Here is a 21,619-nt window from a genome sequence, read left to right as displayed (position 1 = left end):
TAAAAAAGAAACCATTTCTCTTTACAGGCAGTTTTTTGAAGCAGACCACCATTTTATGGGCTCGGCTAACAAAGATCCTGGTTACACGGGTAAATAGACTTAGCCACACATAGAGATGACACAGGTCTTCAGGTGTGGGAGATACTCTGTATTTACAAAAGAAAGGGGGGAACTAGTGATGATATATAGGGGGCGTTGTACAGGTAAAATAATGATACACAGTATGCATGAGCAGGCAACAGCAAGGAAAATTTACCTTTTGAATCTAAGCAGCTCAACTCACCGTGGCAGCTTGGCACTTATTTATAAAAATACGCTTTGGCTGATCTAGCCTACATTACCTATGTCTATGGCAGACAACTGGAACCAAATGGCAATTCTGAACTCGTAGTCAAAGCAGCTTAACACAGCCCTATTAAAAAATACAATAACAAATGAGTAACTGCAATACAAACCACTCAGCAGAATTGCAATTATAATAGGCAAGGAAATAATAAAAAATGAAGAAAATTTGAAGCTATTTTCTCTTTAATATTCAACCACAAATTATTCTATTATCAAAATGTAATATTCAGATGCCACAGCTAAGCAGCCGGAGGTCTGTGGGTGTTCCTCACCTTTTCTCTCCAGGATTAAATTCCTCACTGAAACCTCATGAATAGATTTTTTTTTTCTTTTGTTATCATTAGCTCACTAGGCAGCTCCACACCTTCATTGCGGAAATAAATCAAACACAGTCTCCTGTTGACTAAGATCCAGAACTATGGGGGTTTTCACTCTAATGGAAAGAGTGTGTGGTGCAGCAAACATTTCAAAATCTTATTTCATTGTTGTTCTCCAGTACTCACCACAAAGGAATCATCAATATACAGTGTTCCCTCGATATTTCATGCTACGGTAATTCTCAATTTCGTTTAATGACAGTGAATTGTGCATGCATATGGTTTGTATAAGAGAACTTGTGACCGATGGTCATGCAGGCAAAACAAGAGTCACACACAACAATTGCTGTTAAGTGCCAGGTGGCACACTTTTATTTACCAATAATGAAAGAATATAAACAAATACAAAACAAAAGTAACCTTATATCAGTCTCAAAAATTGTTTGATGCAAAGCTTGCAGAGGACACCAGCTACTATCCTCTCCCTCTGAGTTCCTGCCCTGAACTGACTTGATCAATCAGCTTGTGCTTTTTATACATGTGGCCAGATTAGGTTGCCAATTGATTATCCAAACTAAGCTGACCACATTTAACACATGGTCTTTCATTCCCCTCCAATTAGGTCAGGTCTTCCACTGAAATACACACATTGTCACATGTATGGTTGGGAATTAACAGCCATACAGTCTTCAGGGATGGGTTTTTATGTACAATTTTACATGGGGGAAGTGCACATATTTTGTTATTCAATTGCCTGCATCTCTCTGAGTCGTCTGACATGTATGCACCTAACAAAGGCCATATCAAGCAAAGTTTTTCCTTGATATATTGGATTTCATGCCAGGCAAAATGTTTTCAGGTAATCATTCCTTAATTACTTTTACTGGCATTGGGTGCATTTTACTTGTGGAACTGGAACACTTAAATTATTTGTGAACCATCTTATATTTTTGGCCCTATTCACAAAGCTTCAACTCATTAGCATGTTTTTATATTTTTTTGGTATCTGTTTTTTTATGAATGAAATACAGTTTGGTATTTTTGAAATTGTTCTAGACTGCTATTGCCTCTCGAATTAAGCCTGATGTTTGTGACGTGTGAAGTAGCCTAGTGTCTCCTTGCAACACACAACCTGCTACCAGTGACCTGGAGCTGTTCAAGAGAGAAACATTTTTTCAGTTTTTTTGTTTTTTGCTTATGTTTCCTATATAAAACTACAACCCTGTGGTGTGCATGGTGAGTCAGGGAGCACAGGTTTGCACCCTGGCTGTGCAATGTTGCTGATTTTCTCTGGGGGGATTGAAGTGTTATATTGGCTCTGACGCTCCTGCAGGTTAGGGAGGCAAAATTTTTAGGGGCACCTCGTCAAGGGCACACCAGGGCTGGCCTACAGGGATCCACACCTCTCTCGAGCACTTGGGTGTGAAGAGGCGATTGGCTTGGTGGTGGGATTGAAGGACACTTCCTGACATCGGTGAACTTAACTGGGGAGAAAAACAGTGGTAAAATAATTAGGTAATAATAATAAAAAAGAGAACTAAGGTATTGTTGTCATTTCTCAAGTAGACTGCTGAACAAAAAAATGGTGTTTGCTTTTGTGTAGGCTTAACATAAGTTATAGCTTATAAATAAGGATTAAAACCCACAACAAAAGCAAAAAACAATAATAATAAATACAGAGAAGGTCACGCCTCAATACTCTAGATCAGGGGTGCACAATCCTGGTCCTGGAGGGCCGATGCCCTCCTGGCTTTTGTTGCAACTGTGCCCTAAATTACTTAATTGGACCAATCAAGCCCTTATTAGAAGCTTAATTGGTCCAATTAATCAATTTAGTGTACAGTTTGAACAAAAACCAGGAGGGCATCGGCCCTCCAGGACCAGGATTGGGCACCCCTGCTCTAGATTGTTAGGGAAGGGAAGGAAGTCTGAGTTGGCCCACAAAGGATTAAAATAACTCCCATAATTATATTTCATTATATATCATGAATATTTTCCTAATACCGTAGTTCATTTCTCACCTGTTTAATATTATATTATATATGATTATCTATTGTTGCTTAGATCGTGCTTATTAAATATTTCAGCAAAATAAAATGATTATTAAAAGACGGCCAAACACCACTATGAACAACACTGATATGCTTCCCAACCTGGATTATTTATGGATACCAGGAACTGGAGACTTTCCTCAAATGGTTCACTCTCTGTTTTTAAACTGATTTTCTGTCCTTGCATTTCCCTTACATAATCCCCTTTCCTGTGCTTTGAACATGGGTGTCGTGCAATATAACTTCCAGCAGGTGGGGGTATAGAGAAATGTCAGAGAGATGGGCCTGTCTTCAGGGGTGCAGCGGGGAAGAGTACCCGTGATGTATGTAAATATGTGACCAAATACAATTCACATGCACAAAAACAGTCAAACTATAATCTAGAGATCAGCTATATGTGATATCTACGCAAGGAGCCAAGTTATAAAAACTAACTTGCACCCCCAAAAGCCTGGGAAACAAAACTATTAACATTAAGAACTTAAGAAAATGCTTGTATGCTAAAGCGAGGTGAGAAAGGGATTTGAGAAGCTGCTCTATAATTAGTGATACCTGTACAATTACTTTTAATACTGTAGTGTCAGCTACGCCCTAGATAAAGTGGTGGTGGGGGTTCTGTCTAAATTTATTAATTAAGCAGTAATGAATATTCCTAAACATTTTATCCCAAGTACTAGTAAAGAGTGAGCCATTAATAAATACTTATTATAGTCATTCTAGACAGAGAATATTAAAACATTTACAATTTCTTTTTTTTTTTTTTTTGTAATCCTACATGCGTTTTAGCTAATTTGTTTCTAATAAATAGTCCAAAACTTGTATTTTTTGAAAAGGGTACATATTATCCCATATACTTTAACAATAAACCTTGCAAACACTTCTGGGAAATTTGGTTCGACAATCCTTTACTTGAACAGAGAACGAACACGCCCTTCCTACGCGGGACCGCGCCTTGTGGGCGAGCTCTGCACACACAGGCTGTACTTCGCAACACGTGGTTGGGTACGCGCACGTATTTTTATTTTTTTGGTGGTTTGTCTGAGCGATTTCCAAAGAGCGGGAGCGAGAAGATTTTTAAACTTAAGGTGAGAAACATTAAGTGTATTTACTGTAATTATTTAAAAGAATGGGTTTAGTAGGGAGGTCTGACAGGGTGACAGCGTCCAACTTGTCTGATGACGTGATGGTTGTGGTGTAAAATTTTGGATTGAGCATCTGCGGTACCGCCTGTGTGTAGGAAATCAAAAAGTGACTAACAAAAGTAAAGGGATGAGCCAAGAAAAAATGAACTGGACGTAACTGCGGTAACTGAACTTTATATTGAAATGATATCTACAATTTTAGCTCTCCGTATTTTCATTTGCTAATATCACTGTAGAGCCTGTGTTGTGGAATTTGACTTATGATGACACTACAGTTGTCCAATTTAAGTACAGGAAACGGTATGTTTTAAAACACGCTTCACTTGCTTACTATTTTTTTTTTTAATTTATTTAATTGTTTTTTTTACTCAAACTACCAAATATCTTTGAGTTTTATTAACGTTACTGCCAGTTATTGTAAGTTGTCTCGGGGTGTTTTTACTTGATTAATAATACCGGTAAAATTAATTATGATTCATCGTTACTTAAGTTGTATATTTAGTACATTTCCACGCTGCACCTTATGCAGTCATGGTGAAGATGAGAATGATACCAGCATAGATTTAAATTGACATCTAATCCTACTGTAGTCATTTGTGACAGAATTGCCCACTTATGTTAATAAAACAGCAGACCAATGGGGAGCATGTACTCAAACTGGCTAGTTCAGTCTTGGAAGTGACATCAGTTCGTAGTTATGACGCTGATGAAACACTTGCGTGGAAAGGATTCTCAATAAAATTAGAAAAGTTCCTTCAGGCCCATGACATCTTCAAATCTTGATTGAAATTCTGTCTGTAGTTCTTCCAAGAGAATTACCGAAGAAACTGAATGATAATGTTTCTGTAGGTCTGTGTTGTCTGATGTGGGTAAGTTCAGTTTTGGAAAATGCACAAAGGAAGCAGGAATTAATAATGTTTTTTTTTTTTTTAATATATATCTTGCACTGAAATGCTGTTATTACACGGAGCATGTCACTTGGAGTTTTTTGTCTGCCTTGTAACTGAAGGTTCAAAACATTGAGGGAGATTGTAATGTCAGCCAAAAATGACAGTTTTATTAGCCAGTGTTCTCCAGTTTTCCTTTACTTTCAAGGAAGCAACAAATCACAGGCTTAGAAAGTGTTCTAGCACTCTTCCCTGAGACAGCCACCTCACTTCATGTGCATAACCAGATCACCATACTCTTTCTCACATAATCCTCAGCTAGTTCCCTAAACTACTGATGGTTTAATGCTTTTGCAACACTGAAATTCACACTCTTGGTGGTAACTTGCATAACTTTTCGCATTTCTCCATTTTTTTAACTTGCTCACAAGAGCTTCTTGGTGTATTATTCAGTGAAACATAATAAACTGCGGAATTCCCTCTTTGTTTTTTATTAGACCCAGCAATCCCTTTTCTTTGCCTCTCATATTTGGCGCTCTGTCTGTACACACAGATACCAGTTTATCCCAGTGGCGTTTGCACACAGGCCCACCCAAATCTGCGCCTATGTGAATGCCAAGTTTAAGTACATTTATAAAAACAAATAATAATAAACGTCAACTGTGCGCCCCGAAGACTGGTGTTTAAGTTTAGATCAAATATTTTTTTAAATGTCGCAGGCTTTAGCCAATCAAATCAAAGTAGTAATTGTGATGCAATATGTGGGTCGGATCTTCCTCTCACACAACGAATCATGTGCAAGCCACGTTTGATTGACAGCTTGCGAGGCAGTTGGCACGGATCTGTTGAAAGTCTGTTAAAGTCCCAGGCGTTTATTTTAATTTGCATTTTTTAGTTTATTTTAATGTGTAAGTTAGTAGTAGTGTGGCGGTCAACATTGCAAAACAAATCTGCACACACTTTTAAGGGTTTAGTTTAGTAGAAGGGCTCGAGTGAACAGGATTAAGACAGCTGGCCGAATGCTGACAAATAGCTTAAAATTGCTGTCCTTTGAAGAGATATGTGCGATTTTCTGGAGTGTCATGACTATATAACTGCAAGCCCTGACGCTTTATCCTGTGTACTAACTAGGCAATGGTAAGTAACTGACTGACTTTCATTGTATTTAATAATTGCTTAAAATGTAATACTGTGTTCTTGCTGGTTTGGTGATGCTGCCTGTTTGAATTTTTAAAGTGCATTCACTGCGAACATATAAGTACATTTATTTTTTGTCTGCTTCAAACATTTTAAATGGTTTACATGGGAGATATAGTGGTTGGGAGTGTTCCGTCTATAGACAGATTTCCGACTTTTTGGGAACTATGAAAAACGAGTGTGTGTCTGTAGCAATGACGGGCATTGGTGAATCGAGCGTTGATTTCGTAAGCAAAAAATAAAAATTGCTTTCAACTTATTGCAATTTACTGTGAAAAAATAGGCATTTATTTTCCTTCCAGTATTTCACACTGTGAATTCATGCTTTTATCAGCATGGCAACGGGGTCAAACAAATACCGACTTCATGATTGGTGTTCGAGTCATGCTACAATGACTTGGCGAGTCAGTGGCATGTATGATGTTACAATTTATGCATATCTGTGATGGAACAGGTCTTCACATTCTTCTTTTGTAGTATTACTATTTCTTATATATATAATTTTGTTATAGTTTAGCTTGTAAATTTGTCTCTATCTGCCTGTAATTGTATATATGTTTATTATGTTTTCTTGAATAAAAAAGATAAAATGTATTAATAATTTGTTTTAAAACATCATAATTATTTCTATGTAGTATTAAAAATGTAAAGAAGTACAAAAACTTGGGTTTTGTCATTTAAGGTTTTCTGTTAACTTTTCTCCCATGCATAAGATTTATTTTAAATGCAGCAAAATATGGAAATTGCATGTTCCTTTTCATTAGTGTGTCAACATAATTTTAAAAGGTTTACAGAACTTGAACATGTTGCTCAATGTGTCACTCAAGGTTGTTTTTAAAAAATCGATTTTTGTCTGCTGCTTACATTTTTTCAGCCAATGCAATATCTTTGTTTAGCTGAGAAAATGCAGTGAAAACGAAAGCAGCCATATTTAGCTGGAAACGAGGTATTCTCAGCACAGCTAAGATTTTAGTTTTGGTTTCAAGGCAGCAGGAGCTTAGCATGATTTCAATTTTTTGCTTGACAGATGCCCTTATGCAGGGCGACTTAGAGGTAACAAGTTATTATAATACAGCTAAGAGAATACAATACAGCTTTTTTGTTTTGGGATTTTTAATTTCTGTTTGCACTTTATTTGTCAAATGAAGCGGTTTTTGCAATTATTGTGCACAGTGTGTTTGTTTCTGTAGGTTGTATGCATATGTGCTGTGTATTTGTAGTGTATACATGCAACTACTGTTATATACTGCAAACATTTTTTGCCTTGCTTCACTGCTGCTCAGTCCCTGGGGAGATATTTGATGTATTCAGTTTTAATTGATTAAAATCATGTTTGTAATGTAAACTATTTCCTGTGACGTCAGACCTTTGGTACTTGCCCGTCCACCCAAAGTTGGGGCCCACCCAAATTTCCATTCCTAGCTACGCCCCTGGTTTATCTCAAGACGGGCCTGTGTCATCAAAAAAAATCATAAGTGCATTCATAATGTCTTCACCACTCGTCTGCGTTTTTTATTGGTATCAAACCCAGGAGTTCCTCGTAGAAACATTGGTCTTTTGGGAAACAAGCCCATGCATACAATTGAGATACATCACATATATCGGTACTCTCATCAAGTGCAAGACTAAAACAAGGAACTGCTAAAACATCTGAAATCACCTGTTGTCTGATGTCTTGACCGATCGCTTCAATCCTCCTCATCATTGTAGTGTCAGATAACTGTGGACCTCTAATTTGTTTTATTTCATTTCTGTTAGCGAAATCGGCATATAAAATGCCAGCAGAAGCCAAGAAACATTCTTTTACAATTTCTGCATCAGTAAAAGCTTTTCTGTGACGTGCAGATGTCCACACTATTTCAAAGGATACCTCTGTTAGATGCTCTGCATCTTTCTGTCGACTTCAGTTAGCTGATGAACTGGTTGATTTTACTTTCACAAATACTACAGCCAGGTGGGTATTTTGCATTAAGATCCCCATGTAAGGTCATTGCTTGTTGTCACTCATAAATTGAGTTACCAATTTTAATAACAGGATCTGAATGACTATAATTACTGCTTATGGTTAGTCTCTTGGTTTACGTCGTCACTGGATATTCTCCACACAGGCTGGTTTATTTTGCTTTTATATTTTGCCATCAACAAATAAATGGTTAGCACCCCTATTCCAAAATAAATACCGTAAACAGAGATCTGGATTACCATTCAAAAGCCCTTTTCTACTCAAGCAGTTACTAACGTACCACAGATACTGTACCAGTGCTGTTAAAAGTCAGCTGGCTTGACAGTTCTGAATTTTATATGAATGAAACTCACTTTTGTTTTGTGTTTCAGGGGCAATTTATTGATTCTTATTAATATAACTAAATGTTTTATGCAGACAAATAACTAGCTTTAGAGCAGCATTCTTATGATTACCATATTATTTAATTCAATAAAAATGCATGATAAGTATTGCTAGTGTATTTGCAAAGACAGCATTCAAATTAGACTAATAACTCCCTCAGAATCAATTCAAATAAAATATCTTGTTCAACACCTTCCATTTAGTAAATTGCCTGTCCAGAGATTGTCAAAGGATATTGTTTTATGTAAAGACTCTTTTCATAAATTGACTTTTTATGTTTTAGCCTAATCTCTTCCCTTAACTGGGGCAGCAGTGTGGAGTAGTGGTTAGGGCTCTGGACTCTTGACCGGAGGGTCGTGGGTTCAATCCCAGGTGGGGGACACTGCTGCTGTACCCTTGAGCAAGGTACTTTATCTAGATTGCTTCAGTAAAAACCCAACTGTATAAATGGGTAATTGTATGTAAAAATAATGTGATATCTTGTAACAATTGTAAGTCGCCCTGGATAAGGACGTCTGCTAAGAAATAAATAATAATAATAATAACTATAAAGATAAGACCGGATCAGGTCTGTGACAGCTGGCATAAGTAATGCAGTAAAATTGCATGGATTGTACAACTGAGGGCCCTATTTTCAACAGCGCTGTGTGATAAAGCACAACCTATTTAAATTAGTAAGGTTAAAATGTGGTCCTATAATATCACTTTAATTACATTTATATTTTATGTTTTTCTTTGCTCTTTTAAAATGTATTTTTCATATTGCATGCACCTTAAACTGGCATAAGTAACTTAAATGAAGGGGCATATACAACACAACTTAATAACAGGTCTTTTATTAAGTTGCATATTCGAACAAGTGAACACTTTATAATTTTAGTTCTTTACTAACAATTAGACAAGTGATAACAAGGTTTTAAATCCCTTTTATTTTCTTACGTCTTACAGTATGTACAGTACATTACTAGCAGATAGTCTCTGGTGTTGAAGGTTGTGCAATTCGTTATGTAAACTTTCACCAGTGACTCTGAACCTCTTTATTGAAAATGTTGTCACAGGTTTAGTGTCAAGACTGAAAATCTGCAATCCAGTGGCTTGTAAAGCTGCTACCCAGGTTGATATGTGGGTCAGTCTATGTCAAATCAGTTCAGGAATACACTTCAGGAAGGTTTCTGACCTGCCCCCCTTCCAATTTTTATGCTGTTTGGCAGGGATGTTGGTGCCATAGAGAGATAAGATTTCCCATGTTTCACATCTCTAGGTCAAATGTTTTTTATGTGAGAGGTCACCAAATATTTGACCAAAATGGCTCCCAAAACAGACCAATGATATAAAAGGACCAACAACTTGTATTTGTAATACTACAGTAAAAATTAAAAACTATTGCTGGAAAGCGCTCTCTGTGCTCTATCCAAATATGTCATTTTTCTATTTAACGTCAAACAGAATTTTGACCTTTGACCTCAATTGGTCTGTCAGCCCCAACATAGATGACCAGAATCATGCTGGATACTGAAATTCAGATTAGAGAGTGACACGGGAGTGAAACTTCAGTCCTGTCCCATCCTGTTCTGTGAAAAATGTTCCTGTCCCATCCCACCCCATAAAAGAGTAATCATTTCCAATCCTGTCGCATCCTGTCCTGTCCAAATTTTTCCCGTCCCGTCCCGTAACTTTTTTCTAAATTCCTGTCCCATCCTGTCCTGTCAAAAAAAAATCCCGTCCCATCCCATGATGAACAGAGATCAACCATTTGGAGGTACAGATCTTTTCGTATTCATGTATAAAATTAGGGTTTATAGGGTTTTGCATTAAACACTACCGGTATACTACTAGTAATTTGTTTTTAGTTTTAGTTTTTTCTGAAAAAAATACAAAAAGTACAGGGTCTTTATAAGCACAATGTGCAATATAATGATGTCATATATAAATCTGGTAATATAAAAACAACTGTTTAGAGTTTTGTGCGGCAATTTCAGTTTCTAAACCGGTTACTAAGCAACCCGGCTCAGAGATTTTAGTATGTCAATGGCACAATAAACTGTCAGTGAAATACAGTATTTAGAACCATTAATTCATTAAAAAAATAAACAAAAAAAAACATGGTATTGAAATAATATTTCATTAACGTTCAGGGAGTATCCATCGTATATTTATTTATTTATTAAAAATCGTATTATACATACCCGTTCAATGTAGCGCCGAAGCAGTAACTCCAAAAAATAGTAGCTGCTACGGCCAAATCGTAGCCTTTGACATCTCTGCATTATGATTTGCACATCCTTAATATACTGTAAATATGTATATAGAGAGAGATATGTTACATGCCATGCTCTTATTGTATTACTTGTATTGTAACGCTTGAAATGTTTTTGCTTACGATTGTAAGTCGCCCTGGATAAGGGCGTCTGCTAAGAAATAAATAATAATAATAATAAAGTAGCAATCCACAGCGTTCGGTTATTCTGCTAGAGTCAATAATTCATGTATCAATATTGTAAATTAAAGGACTCGCATAACTTTACAATTATGGGTAATATGAAATATTTTAAGTATCGATCTATGTTAAACATTCCGTGTTGCCAAGACGCTGATTCTCCGCGGACATCTGCTGTCCCTCCGGTCCGTCCGCGTTGGTGTTGTTGGAGTCTCTCTCCGAGCTTGAACCTTCTGATTCGGAGGCATACGACTCGAATTGATATGGGAGACAATTCCTGTTTTTACATCAGATCCATCACTACATAATTCACATTCATAAGAGGTGTCTGAAACTGATCAAATTAGGCTACTCTCACTTTCACTGTCGCTGTCCATACTGGCAGATGCAATGAGCCTGAGGTGACAGTCTCCTGGCCCCACACCAGGAAATGGAGATCACCCTCTGTGTATTTCCAGGTATTATTTGATTAATTGTAGCGTGATTAAACATAATTTGGTAAAATGAATGTGATTATATGTTCAAGTGAGATCTGTTAATATTATTTTGTATGTTTATGGTAACAGTTAAGTTCCATGTCATAGGCTCTTTTATGACTTTAAAGAGCAAAAAAACATTCTTCCTGTCTGCTGGTGGTAGAGTAGTCCTGTTCCTTCCCATTCCAGGAAGCTTAAATCCTGTTCTTGCCCGTCCTGAGAGGTTTATTTATTTTTTTTATTTGCCGGTCCCGTCCGTTCCCATGAGCTTCACTCCTGTACCATCCCATCCCGCAAAATTTAACACAATTTTTTTCCTGTATCACAGGAATCCTGTGTGTCCCGCGGGAGTCCCATCTTCATGTTACTCTCCATTTCAGACCATCCTCTAAGTTTGTACCAAAAATCAGCCTGGGATCTTGATGGGATCAGAAGGTATTCACTCATTACATTGTGTCATTGTTGTTTCATGGGTGATACATTTAAGAATGACTTGAAAGTGACTGACTGTCCATTTATTAGTGACGAGACTCTTTGCATGTCTGAAAACAAAGCTTGAGGTGAAATATCATCTGTTTTACTTCTCGGATGGTGCTGCGTCACAGTACAAGAACCAAAGAAATGTCATCAGCATGTCACCAGCAAGACTTCGGAATGCCAGCAGAATGGCACTTCTTTGTAACGGGCCATGGGAAAAGGCCCTGTGATGGCATTGGTGGAACCGTCAAGCGGCTCGCAGCAAAAGCAAGCCTTCATAGGCCGAATGATCCATTACTCACTCCAAGAGCCCTTTTACAATGGGCTAGGAATGCTCTCCCCGGCATTCGTTTTGAATACATCAGAACAGATGAAGTCAACACTGAGGAGAAAATCTTGCAAGCTCGGCCCAATGAATCAGTTCCATTCCTTCTGTCCAGATGCTGGAACCCTCTCAGAATTGACTGTGAGGGAATACTCTGCCCAAGATGTGGGGAAAAACTGAAAGTTAGCAGCCTGAGAGAGTTTATCCTGATGGAAGACATTGCAAACTATTTTGCCTGCGAATACAATGGCAAATGGTGGCTGACTTTTGTTGAAGAACGTCTGCCAGAAAGTGACGAGGTCAGTGTCAAGTTTTTGCATCCTGCTGGACCAGCACAAAGTTTCTCATTCCCACAGCATCCAGACATCTTGGTTGTGGGACGAGACCAAATCCTCCTGTTGGTGACCCCCACCACGGCAACAGGAAGAACCTGCAAGCTGCCAGAGAAAGAACTACAGGCGGCAACAACAGTGCTCAAGAAAGTCATCAACTGAGGCAATATAGACTGTAATAATGTTGCAAGTTTTGTCATTTATGTGAACTTACCTCATCACTTCAGCCTTTCCACTATGTGTATGAATCATAACCATTAACGTGCTGTGCTGTGCCAATGTTATTACATTATTAAAAGCACAAGTTGAGCAAGTTGTTTTTCTTTTCCAGTAATTACTAAACTTATCACCCATGAAAATGTTTATTTGGATAGAGCAAAAAGAGAGCTTTCCAGCAATAGTTTACTTTTTACTGTGGCATTAACAATAAAAACATAGTATTGGTCTCATCTGGGAGCCATTTCGGGTAAAAAAATGTGGTGACCTTTCACATAAAAACCGTTTGACCTAGAGATGTGAAACTTGAGAAATCTTGTATCTATGGCACCAACATCCCTGCTAAACAGCATCAAAATCCACTAACCTTTGGTGTGTTGGTTTTGATTCGGTTGCTGCCAATTTCTGTATCAAGTTGATTATTTGTTTATTTAGCAGATCGGGTAAAAAAATGTGGTGACCTTTCACATAAAAACCGTTTGGCCTAGAGATGTGAAACTTGAGAAATCTTGTATCTCTATGGCACCAACATCCCTGCCAAACAGCATCAAAATCCACGAACTTTCGGTTTGAAGGTGATTGACCTGACATGGACTGACTCTAATAACTCCCTATGTGTTGGTTTTGATTCGGTTGCTGCCAATTTCTGTATCAAGTTGATTATTTGTTTATTTAGCAGACGCCTTTATCAAAGGCGACTTACAGAGACTAGGGTGTGTGAACTATGTATCAGCTGCAGAGTCACTTACAACTACATCTCACCCGAAAGACGGAGCACAAGGAGGTTAAGTGACTTGCTCAGGGTCACACAATGAGTCAGTGGCTGAGATGGGATCTGAATCGGAGAAAACCGCATTACTCATGGAATACTGAGGTAAACACTTAGCAACACAAACTAGTTCTTCATAAAATCACTGTTATTTGTTATTTTTTAACGGTTCCATGTTCTAAAGAGCGCTCCTTTTGGGTTCAAATGCTTAAATAAGTTTAACATTTGCACTATGGAAATTCAGTAACAAAAACTTTGTTAAAATAATGTTAAGGTTGCAGTTCAGAATCACAATGTCGGGAAATGGGACGTTAAGGCGCACAACATTAACTCGCCCCTCTTATGTCTTTGCATCACATCAGATGTGACGTCATATCTGATGTTTTTTTAAAGAAACAGAATTGCATCAGTGTTGCTGACGGAAGCCAATGCTGATGTTGTCTCGCTTCCCAAATCCAAAACAGCACCTGAAACCCCAGAGCAGTATTTGCCAGCTCTGGGTTGCGTGCGCGTAATCTGGACTCAGTTTCTCTTTTGGTTTCTTTTTTTGGACACCAGAAAGAAACTTAAGCATTTTAAATTGGAGATTGAGAGCAACTGTTAGCACTTGCACAGACGTTCATTTATTTTGTCAAAATAATTCCACACGTCAGACTGAGGCCTTTTACCACTTGCCATATTGCAATGTCTGAATGAAGCGGAAGAGCAAACACACATGATGCTTATTTCCGGCTGCTTTCAACAATGTCATTTCTCGCAGCAGACACCACATTTTATTACAGTAGCCTATTACTAAAATAAACCCCACATTGTGTACATACACAATGTATTATGTACTTTTTTCCACCCCTAAATCATGCTCGTTTGGTTGTTAAAAATCTTGCAAAGAAACTAAGTTAGACAAAAGACTCTGGTTACTATAATAAACAAAGTACTTTTAAATTAATTTCATGCTGAATCTGTAGCCGTCTACATTGGCAGGCTTTTGCAGTGTGACTCGCAAGCTTTACAGGTCCTGTGCTTTCCTCTGCAGGTGAAGTGTCTCATTGATTCAGTTAGGGAAACTGATATGCTGGCATTGAAGTCTGTATTCATTGTGGTCTTTCCACTGCTCATGCACGCAATTCAAATTAACAGCTATCACATTACATGCACATAAAACACAAGATCCAAAGAATATAAAAACATCACTAACATTTTTGACAGTTTTAATGACACGTTGGCAAATTTATATTTTTGCAGCTTCGAAAGAGGAACAATTTAATTAAAAAAAATAAACATTTATAATTTTAAAAAGAAGAATATGCGTGCGTCCGCATCAGATATCCTTTTAACATTGTAATAATAATAAAATATACTATATTTTAGCAGAAGTCATTTCTATCTGAACTATGGTTGTTCATTACTGTTAACATTTTCTGTCGAAAGACAAAACTTTAATTAATCTCACAAGTCCTGACTAATTTAACTATTGTACTAAATTCAGCTTCTTTTTATATAATATTGCCATATAATCCAAACACAACATGCTTTGAAAAAGAAGGTGGTAATCGGTAGATTTTAATAGATTTAAACCAAAAAAAAAAAAAGTATTGCCTTAATTTTTAAATCAAGAAAACGTGAATACAGTAGGCCTACTTTTGATTTGGCTTGTCCAGCACAAATGTAGAGGCCTAAAGTGTGTATCCTAGCAACACGCTAATCTACCGTACTAGCACTAAAAAGCGCATTCTCACACACTCAAGGTTTTAATGTTAACTGGCAACAGGAGACTTCAAACTGGGTTCTAATTTGATGCATCGATTAACCAATATGTAATCAAAGCTCTGGAAATTTAAGGACACGTGATCAGTAGTCGATGCATCGATTTAATTGTTGCACCCCTAATAAGTAACAAGCTTGGATGTTGTCTTATTAAACCCATAGTAAACCTAGGAATGCTATGCACTTAACTTCAGCTTACCTCGCCCTATTGGTCGTTTTACCTTGAGACACACAGACATCCTTGAAGCCTTCTTGCCACGAAACATATTAACTAATTTACCAAAACTATTACAGTATGCAGGAATTGTTATTAAACATAAACTGGTGTGTGTTTTTTAACTTTTAAGAATTGTGCAGTACGTTCTATGCAGGACATCTGTAAATGTGATAAGATGTACTGAAATCTGTATCTGTGTTTTAGTAGATTTCTTGGTCATCATTTTTAATCACAAATGAATTTGCTACAGTTCAGAGGAATCACTTTACTGCAATTTGTGTCTGCTCTGAGTTGATTCTGTGTGATTAAATGTTCAGACACATGGATGGGAGTTCAGGGACAGTTTGCCTGTGCTGCCAGGTAAATTCCATCCCAGGAGAAATTAAGCTTCTGTCTTAATGGAGATATATATGAGGTGGGAAGTGTTCCGTATTTTGCTTTAAAATGCTGGTCTCAGTGGGAGGTTGTTAATTTCGCGCCCTGCCTTCAGAGAATAAATACATTGTGATTGAGCTGAAATGGTAAAATAAAAAAAGAGAATACAGGGCTGTCATTAGTGGGATCCCTGCTGTACAGTGTGGCTGTGGGTCATTTGAAGAAATGTAGTGTTGTCAACATCAATTAATACAGAATGGCAAATTATCTGGAAATTGAAAAAAAAAGTTAATTATTTTCTATGGTTGTATGTACTGTAGTGGAAGCTATTTAATGAATCATAATGTTTTGGTGTAGTATGTGGAGGAACCTATCATGGTGATCCTACTTTTTCATGAAAATTACAGTATACCTCCTAACCAGTTTCCCTTGTGAAAAGAATTTATGCTTTTTTTTTTTATATTGTTGTGAATGGTTTCTGGAACAGGTTCCCAGGCTCTCCTTTGTCATGATCAGGCCACCCACATTAGTCTCCAGTTTGTTTGTCTGTAGAAATTGTATGCAACTCTTTCTAAGCCATTGTCGTCATAATTTCTAGACTAGCCTCACTAAATGCTAGAAACTAGAAAATATTTGTCTGGTATTATAGTATTTCTTTATTTGTTTTGACATGAAATATCCTGTGGGATACAATAGCAGCAGCTACTGTGCAATTTTGTTCAGATTAATGTGAGCCTACATGGCGATACAGAACAGCCCTTTTTGAAGGATCTCAATGATTCCACAGCTCAGCTACCACTTGAGGCTGGAATGCACCAGTCTGTAGCACTCCCATACCCTGAGCTATCTCCTGTAGATTTCAACTCCGTCACCCACCTGGTACCTGCAGGCTTTGAGGATTATGGGGACATTCAGAATCAACATGATCAAGATTTTGGCTAGTATATCATGGGGGAAATAGATGGCAGAATTAGGGCCATCCTTTTTCTTGTGATGTCACAAGTGGACTTGAAATGACCATCCACTTAATCGATCTTCCAATAAACAACATTGACCCATTTTATGATAGTTTTTTTGATTAGCTTCTGTACACTACTTGATATTTTCGTTACATTTCATCACATACATTATAAGACTAAGCATCATTTGATGTACTTACTCATTATGCTCCTGCATCTGTCAAAAGTTCACTGTTTATGGTCTGTTTGACCTCTGTTATTGAGTGAAAACACAATGTACTCTAATCATGCTGAGCCTTTTTGGTTCTGAACTACATCTAATCCAACAAAGATAACAAAAGTCTATTGTACTGTAAATCAACTACTTAAATACGAGTTATTCTTGAGAAATTTCTTTGCAGTTCTGATCTTTGCAAGCTTTGGGTTGGGAGACTTTTTGTTTATTGTGGTTAATGTTCACTAAATGCTTGTATTTATTTTATGTTAAGTGTAGGGCGCCAGTGCTTTTGTATGTGACTGTATGTGCTATACAGGATTCAACAACTGGTATACAGTATGATGAAGAGTAGATGGCTGCCTATTTTGAAGCGCTAGAATGAGGAGCGTGAAGCTGGTTTGCAGTTCATAACAGTAACCCCACAGGAACATCAGCAGACAGGACAAACACTGACAGCAGGTAGGCTACCACTCTTTTTACCCCACAACCCTCACCTTTGCACTAATCAGAGCTCACTTTCCGTCCCATTCTCCTCAATCCCTTGAATCCCCTGCTGCACTTGGTTGCACCCAATAGTCGGCATAGTCTGATTGCAAGCACAGACTCACACGCAGCCAGAGTTCCGGAGGCTGGAAAAGTGTCAAGCAGGGGAAAAGGTTGCACAGTACGCAGCGGGCAGTGAGAGCACCTGCAGACCCGTTTCAGTGTACTGCAGACGTACAAGATAATACTGTAGCTCTATTGTACAATACAAACAAAATATTGTATGGCAATTAAATATTGGGGTTTTGGGGGAACACTTTTTGACAATCTGTGTGTTTTGTTCCCTTACCAGTATGAAGATGTGTACAGATTTTCAAATCAATCCAGCAAGTCGTTCACAATTAATACAAGTCACAGGCTTTTGTAAAAACAAACATCCAACACATATAAAAATAGAATGTGCATTGCAACTTCACATGCATTAAAAAATGCCACATAAATGCCCTTAATTGGTTTAATGGGGAGCAGCGGGCTAATGAATAGCAGGAGTCTTTGTGTAATAAAATTACCACTTTTCCCTTTTTAAAATCAAACTTGTTATATAGGCTACATTTAGAATGCAAGCTTTAAACTAAGTTTCAAATTAGTAGGTTATGTTACAGTTCTGTAAGTTCCGATTTACTGTGCTGGTGAAGTTTGTAATTAAAACTAAAGATGGAGTTGTGTCAAGCTCTGTACTGGAGAATGCAGACTTCATGGGACTGGGGAATCAACCTGTTATTGGTGCTGAAAAAAGGGCCCTGTCACCACCTGTCTTTATCCTATCTTGTCATTATCAGTAATCAAAACAGTTCCTTTATCCTGGTGCTCTTGAGTGTGCATTATGACGTCAGAAATGTTCCCAGGTAAGCAAAACTTCAGACTATTTCTAGCCCGCTCTTCTTATAACAGACTCACACACAGTGTGAAGGAGTTTACTTCTCCTGCTTCACTAACCTTGAAGACTGCCTCATCATATGCACAGATGGCACCAAGTTGCTAAAGTTGTGTGTTCCTAATGTATTATGGTACTTTTAAATGTCTTTAGGGGGAGAAAACAAAATCATCTTGAAAACAGGTAAGAAAATGGCATTGTGAATGTTTATGACTTTCTTTTTTAATGTCATCACTTCATATGGTTTTAGAGAAGCAGTATTGTATTGAATTGGTTATTGCAAAGTTTGTTTTGTTACTGAACAATTATTGTGCAGTTGAGTGAATTATATTTCATATTTTACATGTCCTTTGTACTGTTACACTTGATATTTTGAGTAAAAAAAAAAAAAAAAGCGGGTGGGTTGCGGGTAATAAACCTTTATATTTCACATGTTTAGTTTTCATAAAACTATGACATACTGAAATATGAGAAGAAAACACCCTTTTTTTGCTTTAGATTATGTTGGTTGTTTTGCAGTACTAAAAGAACTGGATAATTAACGATGTGTATAAGAAGTACATTATTTATTAAATGGAAACTAACATGTATGTGCAATACACTGTATGCTCTGACTGGTTTCATTAAATGTTGCTCCCTGGTAGTAATCCACCTACATGCATTATGTTATAAAGAAGTGGTTATCTTTTGTTCCGGGTGATGGCTACTGTATTAGGATGGTAGAGTAGATCTTGTTTTTTCATTTTATTAGCTTTCAGTCTTGTGTGAATTTGGTAATCATTTTAAGATTAGGCATCACAATGTTATTGAGAAGATTCAAAAGTTTAAATTTAGATCCTTTTAAAGGAAGGTCCTGGGATGAACTCTGAACTACAACATGTACATGCAGCTGTAGGAGCCTCTTGACTCATTCATTACATTTCCTAGAAGTTTATTCGAAGCAAATAGTGTGTGTTGTCTTAATTTTCTATTGTTGAATGCTATTCCAATGAAAGGAAGAGAAACCCTGGCTGGGTTTACATGCATGTGAAAATCAACTCTACAGTCATGACTGTGTGATGTTGTCACGCGAATACATTGTGAAACAGAAAAAGGGCGTCCTTTTGGCAGCGCGACTTTAAGGGCAGGGTCAATCGCTTTCTCATGATAAAAATAGCTGTAAAAACCCATGTAAACCGGAGCAGGAATCGTGCTTGCGGCTCATGAGATTTCAGCAGTCAAGATCCCGTTCTGGGGCATTCCACAGTATCCTGTGGAATGCCCCAGTATTTTAATTTATTATTTATAATTGCATTTGTAATAAACATCAACTTAACTTGACTATGTGAATAGTAAACAAACTCAATTATTATTATTATTTTTTTTTTTAAACAAGCAAGTTTTTATTAGTGTCACGGAAGGGACAGCAGAAAAAAAGGCTTTTTAAAATTTCAAACTATAATTTCAAAAGTCTGTGAACTTACAATAAACATAAAACATATCTTATTTTATTAAGATGATATTAATGTGATTCATATACTTTTTAAATAATGTAATTCATGCAAGTAAATATGTACAACTATTTAAATAAATTAAAGTATATATAAGCTAATGCCGTCGTGGAGGGGATGTTGCGGAGGGGACAAACTTGTCCTATCCTGAGTGCTCGTGTTTTTTGTTAATTACATTGTCCATTTTTTAAAAAATGTTGTTATTATTAAGAATCATGGCAAATGGACATCATAAAGCTTTTCTTGAAGATGCTGGATAATTTCAGTGTTTCTGACTTCTGCTAGGTAATGTTTCTTTGCTATCTCATTTGCAGCATTTTAATTGTGCTGCTCATTTAAAGTATGGCAAATGGACAGTTTAATTTTTTTTTTTTTTTAAACTGGCTAATCTGTCACATCAACAGGACTAGACGAGTGAATCCTTCCTCTTCCATCAACATGACAGTCCACTTTCTCAACAATTTGATCTATAGATATACAGCTGACATCCCCCTCTTTATAACTGAACACCTTTTCACATATATCTTTTTCATAAATTGCATATAAAACTCTTCTTGGAGATGCTGGAGAATTTCACTGTTTCTGACTTCTGCTAGGTACTGTTTCTGTCTTATTCACAACATATTTGACAGTGATGAAGTCTCCAGCCTTAATCACTAATGGAAGGGCCTGTTTATGATTTGCTGTTTTTTCTTCTCTCTCGGGCTCACTTGAAGGCGCAGTTATGCCGCTGGCATTAGAGTTACTTTGAAGCTCAAGGAGCTGGTGGTCAGTACAGATGTCTTGTAAAGTAAAACATGAATTTCGTGCTACTGAGATAGTAGTGCAGTTTGCTTTTTGAACAAAGTGCACAGAGTGAGTATGTGGGATGGCCTTTACTCTCTGCAATGTCATTTGCAGCATTTCCATTGCGCTTCTTATCTGAAGTCTGGAATAATAGAGGACATGGATCTTCTTGCACTCAGCCTGTGCAACCTTTACAAAATCTTCTGCGTTCTGGACAACCGCACGGTTCTGCAAGATGGCTTTCCACACAGAACGCTTGACTTCTCCACCAACACCATCAACTGGACCTTTCCCATGTGATGTTTCGAAGACGTTCCATGTAGCTGATGATCCGAAATCTGATTCATGGTATAACATATTACTCAGATTGTACCGAATTTTAAATTGGGAACCAGCCCCCATCATTCCAGTAGTGCACTTTGTTCACAGTAGTTTCTTGCTGTATATTTCTAATCATTGCCTTGTTAAAGGCAAACACACTGTTTTTGTCATGGGACAATTCATCTGAAACAACTGCAAATGACTTGTGCAATTATTCACTATCATTTCTGTAGTGAATTACTGCAGTAAATATGGTTATAGTTTCATTTGACCAGTGTGCAGACATGATCTCTCGCTGGTGTCTCAGTTGGAAGTTTTCAGAAAAGTCTTCCAGCAGAATTATTTCTCCCGGTTTCAGAACTTCCTTTAGATATCTTGGCTCCTTATGTTGTCTTCGATCAAAAGGCTGAAGCTGCCCTATGAGGTCATCTTTGGACTCTTCTGTAGTGGCATCCACCAGTATCTTCTTTACCCTTCCATCCTCTACTGTCTGCCACTGGTAATAAGATACAGCCTTATCTTCACTTAAATTATATAGAAGATCCACTGCTGCATCTGCTCCACAGTTTTGACAAGTTCTGTCAACACGTGAAGTAGAGTCCATGCTGCAGACAGTGAGATTTTGAATTTCTTTGGCTGATTTGGGCAGTGAAGTAATGACCTTTCCAATACCTTCAATGAGCAGTTGTACATTTTCATGGTATTTGCACAGGCATACTTCATGGTCTCTGCTTGTCATAGGTAACACATGAGGT

The 21,619-nt window shown here is 37.5% G+C and overlaps 1 protein-coding gene across 7 annotated transcripts in view; it reads left to right on the top strand.

Moving 5' to 3' along the window:
• The window catches only part of LOC117400207 (anion exchange protein 2-like), a 136,610-nt gene that overhangs the window by 16,931 nt on the left and 98,060 nt on the right, over positions 1-21,619 (top strand). For 2 of the 7 annotated variants that reach the window (XM_059022157.1, XM_059022160.1), the window contains exon 1: positions 3,633-3,798. The exons of 1 other annotated variant lie outside the window; for it this stretch is intronic. The gene's annotated coding sequence lies outside the window, so the exon portion shown is untranslated. Of the gene's footprint in view, positions 1-3,632; positions 3,799-4,663; positions 4,725-17,166; positions 17,310-18,299; positions 18,451-21,619 lie in introns of those variants that run through there. 4 more of the 7 variants (XM_059022158.1, XM_059022163.1, XM_059022159.1 and 1 more) reach the window with 3 other exon arrangements.

The sequence above is a fragment of the Acipenser ruthenus genome, chromosome 4 (genome assembly GCF_902713425.1).
Source record: "Acipenser ruthenus chromosome 4, fAciRut3.2 maternal haplotype, whole genome shotgun sequence".
NCBI lineage: Eukaryota > Metazoa > Chordata > Actinopteri > Acipenseriformes > Acipenseridae > Acipenser > Acipenser ruthenus.
The sequence above is the reverse complement of the archived record's forward strand: the minus strand, read 5'-3'. Positions and strand labels throughout refer to the sequence as shown.